We start from the raw sequence: 15242 nt of genomic DNA on the forward strand, positions 1-15242 counted from the left end.
GTACATTAGAGGGATCTGGGAGCGTGCAGTCCACGAAGGGGAAATTCTCCACTTGTTTAGGTGTTCCATCAGGGCAATTAGTGTTCTTGGGGACTTTTCAACTTTTTTCTTTTTTTCACATTTTTCTTTTCTAAGACTTCTGGAACTCTTCCAATTCCAACAACTGTGGTGCTCACAGAATTATACATTTTAGGTTTAGTGCAGCCAGAATGGGGCAACCTTATAAAGCATGTTGGAATCAGGGAAGAATAATTCCCCCGGAGTCCTGCACAAGGACTCCCACAGAAGCAATGGTCTCTTTGATTATTTATTTTCCATAGCTGGTGAAAGGAATTCTATGTTAGCATTAAGCATGTGGTTGCACTGCTATTGAAAATATGTTAAGCCACAGAAAATAACTTGGGTTAGATTTGGAGGAACACTCTTGCTGGTTTCTACATTCTTTGTAACAGCTAGTTTATCATTATATGGCATGGAGAGTATCTGTGCTGATGGCAGGTCCAAACTACTGTCATGTGGTGAGTGGAGGGTGGCATGTTTGAAAAGAAAAGCAGTGTGAGCTGGGTGCAGTGGCTCACAACTATAATCCTAGCTACTCAGGAGGCTGAGATCTGAAGATCATGGTTCAAAGTCAGTCTGGGCATGAAAAATGTCCATGAGACTCTTACCTCCAGTTAATCATTAGAAAACCGGAAGTGACACTTGTGGCTCAAGGGATAGGGCAGTAGCCTTGAGCTGAAGAGCTCAGGGACAGCACCCAGGCTCAGAGTTCAAGTCCCAAGTTGGACGAATAAAAGGCAGTGTGAACCAAGGCATAATGAAGAGATTATTCTTGCTCCAATATATTCAAAGCAGCAAAGATGAAATTCTTGTTTGCAAGTAAAAACATCCTTTAAGTATGTTACTTATAACTCTTCAGTTCTAGAAAAATCTACTTCTTCACCACTTAAAACAGCTGCTTTGCTTGAGTTCAGAGTGTATGGTGTAGTTTTCCTGATGGTGTTTTGAGTTGTTTCAGTGTCCTTGCTGCCCCATAACATAAAAGCAATACTCTAAGCTTGTTAAGGAAAAATTGGCTTGCCACTCTAATGAGCTGGGGGAAAAGACTAGTTTTAAATGGAGACCTTTCATTTAAGTATACTTTCCAAACCCTATTTTTATAAATATACTTAATATGTCTTTGTCTCTTCTTAGATTTACCCTTGATGCTCACTTAAACTGTGCCCATCTGAATGTCTTATGAATGTTATCCTTCATTCTCTCCATGGAGACCCTAACACATGTTTCTGGAAACTCTTCAACTGTCTTCTCTTGATGAAGCACTTTCTCCACCTCCCTCTTTTCCAGCTTTTGGTTTTCCTTGTCCCATGCTATGTTTACTGTCTCTGAGGGGAAGTGTCTCTGATGAGCCAAGGTCCAGCTTCATACTTGAGATAGATCTCTAGGGAGTAATTTTAGTAAAGAGGAAACAGTGAGTGAGAGGACTGTGTTGTCTGCATTGGACTAAAACTTTGTACAGATTGAAGCCTCACCATATCCCTTTGTACACAATGGCGAAGAGCTATTGGTTGCACAGAACTCACTGTCAGTCACCATGTACATCTCTTAAATCTGGCTCTAGGGCCTTGCTACTTAGCAGTGGCTGTGGAGTCTATGGGATCTGTTAAATTAAGCAGCTAGGAAACAGTCTTCAGGAGATGGGCAAAGAACTTTCCTTAGTCAAAAGACAGTAGTTTACAAAGAAGATTCTGCACAGGAAAAAAAAAAGAAGTGACGTGAATGGATGTTGCCACTTATTGGACCTAGGAAGTCAAGAGAAAGATCAACACACCCCCAAGTCTGAATACCCCAAGTGGGGAGCCCATAAAGGACTTGGCACTGGCATCACTGGCGATGAACTTTTGAAATGCTTTCTAAAGAGCTGGTTTTGCCTTGGACAAATATCAGGATCCAAAATGTAGAATAATGAGATGACAGATTTCTCATGACTTGTGAAACAATGAAGTCAGCACTTCCATCCACTGTTGTTGTTCTTGATGTGTGTGTGTGTGTGTGTGTGTGTGTGTGTGTGTGTGTGTGTGTGTGTGTGTATTGCAAGTCCTGGGGCTTGAACTAGGGGCCTGGGCACTGTCCATAAGCTTTTAGGCTCAAGGCTAGTGCTCTACCATTCGAGCTACAGCTCCACTTCCAGCTTTTTTTGGTGTGTAATTGCTTGGGCTAGCTTCAAACTGTGATCCTGAGATCTCAGCCTCCTGAGCAGTTAGGATTGTAGACATGAATCACCATTATCTGGCCTCCATCAGGTTTAATGGGGTTTTAGTCATTTTATCTTGTTCCTTTCTAGGCTATGCTCATAATTTTCTTTCCATAGAGAGGAGATAATGTTGAATCTCCAAAAAGGTGAAAAGCAAATGTCTTTTCTTTTAGATAGTGCTTCCTGTGTTTCCCCTCTCGCTGTCTGTTCAGGTTAATAATAATCATATTATTTCTCTGAGTCACAAAAATGCCTCCTGCCAGCAGACCAAATTTCTGCTATTTTAAAGTTGAATGGTTGTTTCTTTTCTTTAGAAAAAATATAGGTGAAAATATTAACCTGAGTTAAACATCTATACTTGCTTTCTTTTTTCCGAATCCTGTGTTCACTTGTTTTTTCACCTTTAATAGTTCACTCAGTTTTTCTTCCCAGTAGCTTTCCTTACCAGTTTTGCATTTAATAAAAACATGATGAGAATAGTATTTAAAACAGAGCGGGACAGGGATAAGCATATTGAAATTGTAGATTTGAAAGGCAGGATTCCTAAATCCTGTCTTAATTTTAGCACTTCCACAGTCTCTGTGTAGAGCATGACCATTGCATAGGTCTATGCTATAGTTTCCTGAGGTGGAAAATAAGTTCTTTTTTCTGTTTCTCAAGGATACTGTGAGGACAATGTGATTGCATACATAAAGGAGCTCTGCACATGCGCAAAGAGACCTTGTAACCCATCTACCATTATGACAGAAATCACTAGCATAGGAATAATTTGCTATAAAAATAATTACAGATACTTATTCTACCTGCCTTTTGCTCTCCCTCGTATGTGCCTATTCTATTTTCCTGATAGGGGAGGAAGGATGGAGGTACTCCTCCACTGGTTGGCATGGAAACTAATCCCAGAGCACACAGGCAGTCCTCAGACCCAGCTGTGTGGCAGGTGTAGTAATAACCCTTCCCCCTCAAATCACTGTGCTACGAAGGAATGCCTAATTTGACTATAACTGAAATAACTGAGTTGTAAATATGCTATTATTCTTTCACTCCAAAACATGAAAGAAGAACAAGAAAGAAAAGAAAAGAACAGCATTATACTACCTTATGGTAACAGAGACTTTAAGTGAGCTTTTCTTGGCACACGGCAGTCTGCCTGAGGAAATTAATGAATTAAAGAAAAACTGACTAGAGCCCACAGTATCTACCAGATAACTTTTGTCTTCCAGTGGCAGAACCTATTTTGTGACTTCCTCTTCCCATATAGTGATGAATCACAAACAGTCATACTTATGTTCTGACCAGCACCCACTAGATTAGAAATGAGCTCCGATTCAAGACAGATAATCAGATTCTCTCCTTGCACTCTGAAATATGACATGAGGGGTTTTATTCCATCTGGATTACTTGCTTGAATTTTGTCATGCATAGAAAGTAAGCCAATGGGTTACTTTGGTAATCATTGTGTGTTTACAAGTTTATATCACCAACGCATTTGTGAATTTAGTGGCAAGAATTTCATTACTTTTTAAAAATTTGAATTCATCTGAGCCCACCAGATTGTTATCTTTGACATTTCGAACAAGAAATATTAGAGGGATGAGCCAGCCATCTTGGAGCTGGAAACCATTCCTTTAAGGCATATCGGTGGCACCAGCGTACACATTAAAACTAGAAGACTTGTAAAGAAATAAGGTTTAAGTGAAGGCAGTGTTTACTGACTATATTAGTCAGGATCCTGGCTCCAAACAGTTGGCATACATTTTGCATAATTTGAGAATTTAATAAAGGGACTCTTTACTAAGGGCATAGCATAGGGTAACCACAAGGGCTAATGTAATGCCCTGTAGCTACCAGGTTTATGTTTCTACTTCAGTGCCTAAAATGGGAAGGGGATTGAGTGGTTCTGGGAGCCAGGAGAACTTGAGGGATCATGACTGAGAGGGAAAAAAAGCACAATAGCTCTGTGCTAGGACTGTGGGAACAGGGTCATCCAATGGGGAGCATGCTGTTAGACCAGGGCACTGGGAAAACAAACACACAGACTGGCCCCACTCCCTCCTCCTCCTCCTCCTCCTCCTCCTCCTCCTCCTCCTCCTCCTCCTCCTCCTCCTCCTCCTCCTCCTCCTCTTCTTCTTCTTCTTCTTCTTCTTCTTCTTCTTCTTCTTCTTCTTCTCCTTTTTCCTCCTCCTCCTCCTCCTCCTCCTCCTCCTCCTCCTCCTCCTCCTCCTCCTCCTCCTCTTCTTCTTCTTCTTCTTCTTTTTTCTTTTGGTCAGTCATGGGGCCTGAACTCCGGGCCTCAGTGATGTCCCTGAGCTCTTCAGCTCATGGCTACCACCCTACCCCTGGAGCCTTCTAGTGATTAATTGGAGATAAGAGTCTCACATTCTTTAGTTCTTTAGTGCCCGGGCTGGCTTTGAATGGAGATCCTCAGATCTCAGCCTCCTGAGTAACTAGGATCACAGGCATGAGCAACCACACCGGCCTCCCACTCCCTCTTCTGGTTTTCCCTCATTGACTGAACCAAACTGGAAGCCAATGGACAAGAGAACCTCTTGAAACAATCCATGAAACAGAGACCCCTGGGTAATAAAGCAGAGTGGAGAAGGGAATGGGTGCATTGCAAAGAGCACAACAGATTGGGAGTTTGGTGGATCACCTTCTCATCCTCTCAGAGTAGTCTCTTACCTCATCTTCCTACCTCAACATGTGTTGGTGAGTCCTACCAGGACCAATCATGTGTCTTGTGGGGGCTCATTTCCACCATTTCCATTTGTGTAACCCCAGACAGACAAATAATCTTTTTTAAAAAAATAATTTGTAGGTATTCTATATACTCTGCCAGTAATGCTTTTTTGGGTTTTTTTTTTTTTTTTGCTACATTCTTTTGGTACCATTACAGTAGGTGTAGATGTTTTTCCAGGTCATTTTCCACCTTCCATCTCTACCTCTCTCCCGCTTTCTCCCTCTAGCTCATACTTGGATTTGAACTCAGGGCCACTGGCCCATTCCTGCTTTCTTGGTTGACTAGTATTTTACCATGCTGCTATCCCTGCTTTTTGCTATTTGTTTTGGAAACAGAATCTCATGGACTGACTTTGAACTACAAAGCTACCTGCTTCTAACCTCTCCTGAAGGATTGAAAGAGTGAGCCACCGGCACCCAGCTTCTTTTCTACTTTTATGAAATTCTTTTTACATTGTGTTGACATGATTTGCTTTCTTATGTGTTTTTTCCCGTTGTCTTTGCTACCAAAGAAAGTACTCTGACAGCACTATCTCTATTTTGTAACATATGCCTGGTGCATATTACATTAGTAACACTTGTGCCTTGAATAAACAATAAAACTTGGACTATTCAAGGTGGGTGCAATGGCTCATGCTTGTAATCGTAGATACTCAGGAGGCTGAGATCTGAGGATCAAGGTTCAAAACCAGCCCGGGGGAAAAAAGGACCTGAAACTCATCTACAATTAACCTGTAGAAAATGGGAAGTGGGTCTTGGCTCATGGGTAGGGCAGTAGCCTTGAGCTGAGGAGCTCAGGGACAGCACCCAAGCCAAGTTCAAGCCCTATGACCCACAAAACAAAACAAACAAACAAACAAAAAACCCTTTGGACTATTCAGAGAATAGCTATGGTTTTTTTTCTTCTTATTGCTGCATAGCATGTGAGTTCTTGTTACCTGTGGTCACAGCTAAACAAGACACATACAACATGGCCAGTGTAATGTAATCACACTTTTCTGTAGTGCCTTACTGAGGAACCTTTTTTCCTTCTGTCTTCTGTCTCTATTGTGGTTATATGGAATCACCAATATAACAATTTGGAAACTATTTACTGAGAGTGAGGGGTATGGACCTCTGATGATGGTGATGCTACTAAGTAAAACCTCCATGCCTTCATGCAGAATTTTGAAGGAAAAAGAAAATGTTATAGAGCCAGGCATGGTGGCTCATGCCTGTAATCCTAACTACTCAGGAGGCTGAGATCTAAGGATCGCAGTTCAAAGTCAGCCCAGCACTAAAGAACTTAAGACTCTTATCTACAATTAATCACTAGAAAATGGGAAGTGGTGCTGTGGCTCCAGGGGTAGGGCAGTAGCCTTGAGCTGAAGAGCTCAGGGACAGCACCCAGGCCCAGAGTTCAAGTCCTATGACTGACAAAAAAAAATGTCATATTGTTTGAGACACTGTTACTTTAAGATTTCCATATATTTCAACCCAACCAAATGCTAACTCAAAGTCAAACGTCATGAGAAAGAAATTAGCAAATAATGCTTACTTTCCTTTCTATTTTTTTTACTGCAAATTTCTTTTGCGCCTTTTTTTTTCCTGCTAGCTTTAGAGAGACATACTAAAGAACCTTTATTTATGTAAGTAAGGGCATGGCTCTTATGCTTTATTCTATTTCAGAATTCCAGCTTGCTGTGAGGGCTGATTTTGAATTGATAGTAGCTACTCACCAGCCATGCAGAAATAGTTCACAGATAGTCAATGCTGCCAGAGGGTGTTACTTTACTCCCAGTGGAGTCGGGAGTCTTCATTGTTGATGGTGGCATCGGTTTACCCTGCCTTGACTATTCATCTTAGTGATATTTACCACCCCTTTACCTTTGTGCCCTGAGATCTCTTCCTGACACCTCTCCATCTGGCTCTTAGAATATACACATACATAAAATGCATTGTAGCTTCTTGTTCTTGCCTTTCAGTATTATTTGAATTTTTCTTGTCTTAGTTCATGTTGCAGCAGATAGAGAATGGGCTGCATTTCCAGCAGAGACCCATTATCGATCCATCTGACAGAGTTCAGCTTATTCTGTGAATTGTGATTTTTGTATTAGAGAAGCTGAAGAGACTTTTTTTGATAGATTTTTTTCTGGGACTTTTTCATGAGGAATCAGCAGCCTGTGGTTATATTCTACACCTATTAAAACATGGAGTTGTAAAACTGATGTGTGTGTGTAATCTCTTTTCAGGTTCCCATGGCAACGGTGGCAGCAATTCAGTGAGTAGCTCTTTCAGTCTTCCTTCAAGACTTTCAGGCTGAAAAACTGCTTAAATATATTTAAAAAAATCTTCCTTAAAAAATAATGTACGCTCTGAAGTTCATTTTGATGAGATGGTTAGTTATAAGGCTACAAATATTCCTAGGATAGGAGTCCAAAAAGTAAATACTTTTTTATTCTAACAAGCTGTATAGCTTTAAAGAAGTTAATTATCCTCTGCAATACTGAATTTCCTCATCTACAAAGTATAAATAAAAATAGCATCTACAAAGCAGGTTTGTTGAAGATGTATGTGAATGGTTTGACACCACCTATGGCTTACCGTGACAGTGAATAAAAATGGAGCCAACTGGGAAACCATGTGAGGTTGTAAGTTTTGAAGTCTTTGATACAAACATATCAAATATGGTCATTTTTTATAACAAAAAGATCTGTAGACATATCCCTTCTATATTAATCCTGGTGTTGGAAATTTGTGTTTTGATTTGTTCGTGATACTAGACTTTGAACTCAGGACTTGTTAGGCAGGCATTCTAACATTTAAGCCATGTCCTCAGCCACAATTTGGGCTCTCTCTTTTCCTATATATTTCTATCTTTATGTTTAAAGTACATAATTTGTAAACAGCATATATTTGAAGGTGTTTTTTAAACACAGAATATAAGACCCTGCCTTTAATTGGAGGGTATCTAATATAATCATTCACATGATTGGGCATATGTGTTTAGATTTTGTTCATTCTCTTTGTCCTTCTGTATTCCTTCTTTACTGCCTCTTTGTCTTATTATAAGGTTCCCGTGAAAATGGTAGAATAGGATCGCTCTATACCTAGACCAAGGAGAATCTGTTGCAGTAGTTTTGGAAGTGTAGATTACATTGAAGGATTTCAGTGTACCTTGGAAGGTACCTTTGAATTACATAGAAATTTTGGTCAATTTGAAGTAACTATCCATCCCTCTCCCCTAACTTGTACAGGTAAGCCATGCTTTTGAAATCATTGGAATGCAGCAGGCAAGAAATGGGTTGGGTAAAAAAGAGTCCTGGACTCAAAATATCAGGGGCCCATGTTCTGGTCACTGTTTACTAGCTCTTCTGAGCTAGTAATGGGAGATAGGCTTGGGAATGTTGATGTTGGATATCTATATTGTTGAAAGCCACTCCCCTTCTGGCTGGAGTGATTTCCAAGGAATTTAAAGGGCTAGGGTCCAATTCTCCACCTCTCTCTTTCCCTCTTAACCCCCCCCCCCCACATCCTCTTTCCCCATTCTGTGAGTCAGACATTAAAGGCTTAAGCATTAAAAAGTAATCACTTATATGGGGAAAATTAGAAGAGGATCCTAAATAGTTATAGAAAGACACCCCTCCCCACCATTCAAACTGAGAAGACACATTCAAAGTCATCTTTGAACAGGAAAAAGATAATATAATGGAAATTATGGAGTCTGAAACTGGAAATATAAAAGACTCAAAGGAAGTGTACAGAGCCAACAGAGCCTCTGGAACATCAAACTGGCCAACTTATACATTGTGCTGTATTTCAGAAGAAGAAAGACGAAAAGGGAGAAGAGAAAGTTTGAGTAAATAATGGCTTCCTGAACTCAGTCAAAGACATGAACATAAACACCTAAGAAGCTCAATGAACTCCCAAGATGCTGAACTCAAAGAGAACTCATGTGAAGATATTATAATCAAACTTTTTGTTTTTTTGTTTCTAAATTGTATTTTATGGCTGTGGATAATGTGTGGAGGGGACAGTTGCATTTGTCAGGTAATGGGAGTATTACTTCTTGAACCTTGATATTGCTTCTCATGTTTTTGTCCCCCTTTTCCTTCCCCACTCCCTCCCAATATAATTAGACTTTTGAAAGACAAAGCCAATGAGAGAATCTTGACAGTAGCAAGAAAGAAGCAACTTGTAACACAGAGATCTATCATGAAATTATGAAAAATGTTGAAAGTCAAAGGACTGATATATACAAAAAAAAAAAAAAAACAAGACAGGGCTGGGAATTTGGCTTAGTGGTAGAGTGCTTGCCTACCATGCATGAAGACCTTGGTTCGAATCCTTGGTGTACCACATATATAGAAAAAAATAGAAGTGGTACTGAGGCTCAAGTGGTAGAGCTCTAGCCTTGAGAAAGTCCAAGGACAGCGCTCAGGACCTGAGCTCAAGCCCAGGGCTGGCAAGCAAAAACAAAGACAAGACAAACAAGTCAGCCAAGAATTTTATAAATTTTATATTCAGTAAAACTCTGTGTGTGTGGGCTGGGAGTTTGGCCTAGTGGTTAAAGTGCTTGCCTAGCATGCATGAAGACCCGGGTTCGATTCCTCGGTACCACATACATAGAAAAAAAGCCGGAAGTGGTGCTGAGGCTCAAGTGGTAGAGCTCTAGCCTTGAGAAAGTCCAAGGACAGTGCTCACGCCCTGAGCTCAAGCCCAGGACTGGCAAAAAACAAAACAAAACAAAACAAAACAAAAACTGTGTGTGTGTGTGTGTGTGTGTGTCTGTCTGTCTGTCTGTCTGTAGAGGAGAGGTGATTAAGAAATAAATGCTATTACAACTAGACCCACTTTGAAGAGTGATTCTCAGATCTCAGCCTCCTGAGTACCTAGAATTACAGGCATCAGTAAGCCCTTGGCACCTAGCAATTGTGTACATTTTGGCATGATAAAAATAGGGGAGGAAACTTCTTACTATTATGTTTTGTCTTCTCTACTAGATTCTAACTTTAATCTCATCATATTTTCCTCCACCTTCTTCATGTATAGAACATAACTTTTAAATGGCTTTTTGAATGTGCTCATTTAATAGTTCCATTATATGTGTCATTTCCGAAGCTGATTGTATTTGACCTTGATCATTATTTCCAATTTTGTTATGTGTTCAGCTGGTTTTAGATTGGAAGCTACACAATGTGAGCTTTAGGGTTTGGGTTGCAGGATTTTGCTACTTTGCTGTCAGTGATATTGAACTTTCTTCTGGTGAATATTTAAATTGCTTGAAATCAGTTTGGTGCTTTCAGAGTTAGCTTTTGAAATATTCCATATGGGTCAGAACCTCTTGCTCTAACCTCACTGTGAAGGCTTCTGAAAGGTTTATTCGATGCTGATAGGTCAGAGGTCTTTCCATTCTAGTTGGTGAAACATTAACCATTTTCTAGCTTCATGTGAGCCCTGGAAATTGTTCCACCTCCTTCTGCAGAATGATTCTTTCACAAACCTCAAGAGACTTTCTTATCACTGAAAAGCCTATCAGTATATATCTAAAGTCCCTGTATCCTTTTGTAAATTTTAAGCATGAATTTGTTTCTGTGTAGATCACTCACAGATTTTCTCACTCACAAGTTTCTAACTCACAAATCCAATCAACACTAGGCTTCAAATCATTTCCATTTCTGCCTCAAAGGGAAGAAAGTGGGGTTTATTGGTTTCTCTCTTCTGCGTGTAATCCTTGGAACTACTTTGAGGTTGGAAGTGGATGTGATTTTCAGGATTATTTATCCTCACTCATCCTTTACCTGGTGACAATTCTGTATGCTCTGTTATTCAATTTCTACAAATGAACATTTCATACATTTTACTCTGTTTTCTAGTAGCATCTGTCAGGAAGGCATATTTGGTCTTTGTTTTTCCTTACTGAGAGAATAGACATAATTGTTTTCTATCATATCATCATCATCATTTGAGCCATCCCATTAGGTGCTTAGTAGAATTTCATTATGGTTTAATTTGTTTCCATAAAGAGCAATAATGTTGATGATGTTTTTCAATGCTTTTTCACTTTTTCGGTGAAGTGCAACTTCAAATCTTCCATCTATTTAAAAAATTTCTCAAATTCTAAAATCTCTATATATTCTAACCAGAAAGGCCTTATTGGCCTTTCAAAGAGAAAGTATTTTAATTTGCTAGTTTTCCTTTTATAGTTTATGCTTTTGTTTCCTGTCTAATTCTTTTTTTTTAATTTTATGGATTCATGTTCCTGTCTAATTCTTTTTTTATTAAAGAATTTATTAACATTATTTTTATATCATATTTCAAATGACGTGTTTAACAAACAAGTATTCAGGAACGGAATCTCTATATATAATCACTGGCACTTAGATTTTAGAACATAATCAAAATTAGGCTGAGGGTTTGTATGTCATGGATATATATTAATCTATGTAATAAAACATTATGTCTATAGAGTCATATGTTTTTATGTCTATGTAGTGGCATTTACATTTCCAGTACCATGTCCATAGCATTGGGTATGCAAATATTGAGTCCTTGCTCTTGTACTGTTTGGATCTAATAGCCACATATTTAGGATACCATGCGCCTTTTGTTCCTTTGGTCTTGTCCTGTCTAATTCTTTAAATCAATGTCAAAACCTTTTTCTTCTATGATTGTATATAGACATTTTATGGTTAGTTCTTATATTTACATCTGTGACTGTTTTCAAACTGATGAATGAATATGATGTGAAATAAGCAGCAAAACTTTTTCTGGATGGAGAAGAATTGTGCTAGTCAATTGTTTAAAAAGGACTATTTTTGCTATTGAACTGTTGAAAGTCACAATATTTCATTTTCTTCCTCACTCTATAAGTCTGGTTGGCTAGCTCTTTATTTCTCTACCCTATTATTCTATCCATACATCCATCCATCCATCCATCCATCCATCCATCCATCTATCCATCTGTCTATAGTCCACTTACTACTCTCTTTGCAATGTATCTGCTCAAATATCCACCTACTATGAGACTTTTTTGATGTTCCAGGAAATGTGTTTTTTGGTTTTTGTTTGTTTGTTTATTTATTTATTTATTGTTGGACCTGGGGCTAAAACTCATTGCCTACGAATTGTCCCTGAGCATTTTTTTTTCCCTCAAGTCTATTGCTCTGTCATTTGAACCACAGCTCCACATCTGGCTTTTGGGGGTAATTAATTAGAAATAATTTGATCCTTAAATCAGCCTTCTCAGTCCCAGGAAATGTTTATCTTCATATCACAATACTCAGCTTTCAGAGATAGAAAATCTGTTTGCCTGCTTTATTTGTATAACTACTAGAGAGAAATTATGACACCACTTATTTTTTCTATCATTTTTTAAGTCCAGAGAACTTTATTGGAATGGTTGCTCAAGCTCCAACATAGTCCCCTTAACAACAACAAAAGATTTGTCAAATGTCTTAAAAATTAAAATATACTGTGACAAAATACAAGCAGATAAAAATCAAGACTATTTTTTATTCAATAAGAATAATTTCAATTGAATTTAAAGCTAGGAAGTAATTTGGAATAGAAAAGTTTATATGAAATCCAAATTATTGTAGACAGCTTTTGAAAAAGTAGCCTTTCTGAAATAGTTGGAAATTTTCTGTGAAAATCCTAATTATCATTTGAATGATCATCATTAGAAAGAAATGTTACGTTTCTTTCAGTTTTATTTGTTTTATTATCTTTTTTTTTTTTGCCAGTGCTGGGCTTGAGCTCAGGGCCTGAGCACTGTCCTTGGACTTTCTCAAGGCTAGAACTCTACCACTTGAGCCTCAGCACCACTTCCAGCTTTTTCTATATATGTGGTACCAAGGAATCGAACCCGGGTCTTCGTGCATGCTAGGCAAGCACTTTAACCACTAGGCCAAGTTCCTGGCCGTTTTATTATCTTTAACTGACTTATTTTTTTTTTGCCAGTCCTGGGCCTTGAACTCAGGGCCTACCACTGTCCTTGGGCTTTCTCAAGGCTAGAGCTCTACCACTTGAGCCACAGCATCATTTCTAGATTTTTTCTATGTATGTGGTACTGAGGAATCAAACCCGGGTCTTCATGCATGCTAGGTAAGCACTCTACCACTAGGCTAAATTCCCAGCCTCTTTAACTGAATTATTAAACAAGAGTAACTTTCAGTACCAGAAGAGGATGAGGAAAGAAATCATTAGAGTTTGTTTTGTTAGAGGCAAGATTTTAAACTGTACTTCATTACATTTTTATAAACTCTATTGTTATTTGATAATAATAATAATGTTAATAAGATCATCATAACATGGGAATATTGAATGCAGCCTTTTATTTGAAGAATGAATTATATATTGATTAACTCTTCTGTACCCATTCCATTTGCTTCTCATTTATTCATTATATTTAACATTTGCTTCCATTTGTTTCTCATTCCATTTGCTTCTTATTCATTCATTAAATAAATATTTATTGAATGAGTAACCCAACTAGACATTTGAATACAATGTTGAAAAACATGATTTAATATTTCTGTGAATTCATTGATGAAATTAGCTAGATTTATCATCTCTAACTTCTGTATCTTCCCCTGAATTTGTGAGTCCATGTATCTTTCTTCTCCTCTTCCTTCTTCTTTTGTGTAGAGCTTTATTTATAGGTGCTATGCAGACACTGTATTGCTTGAACCATGCTTCCAGTTACTCTTGCTCTAGTTACTTTGCAATAAGATTTCTTTTTGTACATGGTCTACTCATGCTTCCTGCTGCCCTAGCTAGGATGACTTACATATCAGCTAGTCACAAACAAGTACTTACTTTCACCATTCCTAGATTGTAATTTCAAAGTACAAGTAATTGTAAACCATCCATTTGCAAAAAAGAAAAAAGAAAAAAACAAAAAGAAAAGAAAGAATTTGGAGAAGGAACTTGGCAATGTGAAATGGTAAGGGACACACTTGTTTTCCCTGTTAAACTCTGAAGTTTTTCATAACTAAAATGACTAAAACACAACACTTTTACAAATGTAATACTACCAAATATAAAATAACCCAGCCCATCTCTCTACTAATGTAGGGCAAGATTCACTGCCTGGTCCAGGCAGATTGGCTGTGGCCACATGGAGAGAACTGGAAGATATACTTATGTTTGTCTATTTCATTTTTTATATTCAAACTCTGCATTTAAGATAAGGGAGCAATGGGTTCAGCCCTAGAAAAGGAAAAGAGAAAGTCGCTGATTGTTCTTGCCCAGACAGCCACTCTTAAAAGTCATTTCTCTTAATTCCATAAAATAGCCCCAGAGGAATGACCTCCTTGAGCTGCACAGTGCTGCATTTGTCTCAGCATTTCTGGAATGTTCTGCAGGATTTTGTTTTAAACGGTCAAGTCATGCTGGTTGTTTTCAAGTGCTAAGAGCTCTCTTGGGCTCTTTTTCAAACACAGAGAGCAATGCAAGACTGAATTCTCCCTGGTTTATTCCTATTTCCTGTAGCAAAAGGTAATCCCAGCCTTGAGCTGCTGAATTTCCTTTTTGCCTTCCAAATAGCCCAAGAGCCTTGGGAAAACATGATGGATAACATCCTGGAAAAAAAGAAAAAGAAAACCTAGTAAGATGACCATTTTCCTCATGGCCTGAGATCCACTTTGGCATGTATGCCACAGCGTATGACTAGCAAAACAGAGGCAAAAAATTCAAATCCTAGTGCTTAGTAATCTGCCATCTCACTCCCTCATGTCGTTCTCTAGTTTCCATTTTTATACATGTGTGTGACTAACGCATGACTTCTCCTCTTTCCAATGATGGGATGTGGAGTAGGTATCGGGAGGAATCACACAAGGAATACACAAGTGCTAATTTGAGAAACCAGGTCCTGAATGAATGCAGAGGGAAAGGACACCCTTCTCATTCTCATTTTCATGCTGTTTCTTTGGTAGTGGTGATGTGTCTCTTTCTTCTGTTTGTTTTTTTTTTAATTCAAAGAATAAGACAGAGAAAGAAAGAAATACTTTAGGGAAGTTGGGTCTCTTAGTTATAAAAGCTAGGAAATTCTATCATATGCGTTCTGCAAGCTGAAGAACCAGGGACTCTTAAGGCCTGAGAGTCCACGGGTCACTTCACAAGTCCTAAGACCAAAGGCCAGAGAATCTGGAGTTCTTACATCCAAGTGCAGAATAAGGTACCCTGGCTCTGGAAGCCTCCTGTTAAAACTGTTTAAATGACTCAGAAGGAGGTTAGTAAGGGCTTAGCTTGTAAGATGGAGGTGTTC

General features: G+C 38.7%; 1 long non-coding RNA gene across 2 annotated transcripts in view; it reads left to right on the forward strand.

Moving 5' to 3' along the window:
- LOC150054500 (uncharacterized) overlaps positions 1-15242 on the forward strand; it is a 230994-nt gene that overhangs the window by 171382 nt on the left and 44370 nt on the right. For both annotated transcript variants that reach the window (XR_016537547.1, XR_016537546.1), the window contains one exon: positions 7225-7253. This is a non-coding gene — a long non-coding RNA (uncharacterized LOC150054500). The remainder of the gene's footprint in view (positions 1-7224; positions 7254-15242) is intronic.

Source organism: Megascapheus bottae, chromosome 14 (genome assembly GCF_031878675.1).
Source record: "Megascapheus bottae isolate mThoBot1 chromosome 14, mThoBot2.hap1, whole genome shotgun sequence".
Lineage (NCBI taxonomy): Eukaryota > Metazoa > Chordata > Mammalia > Rodentia > Geomyidae > Megascapheus > Megascapheus bottae.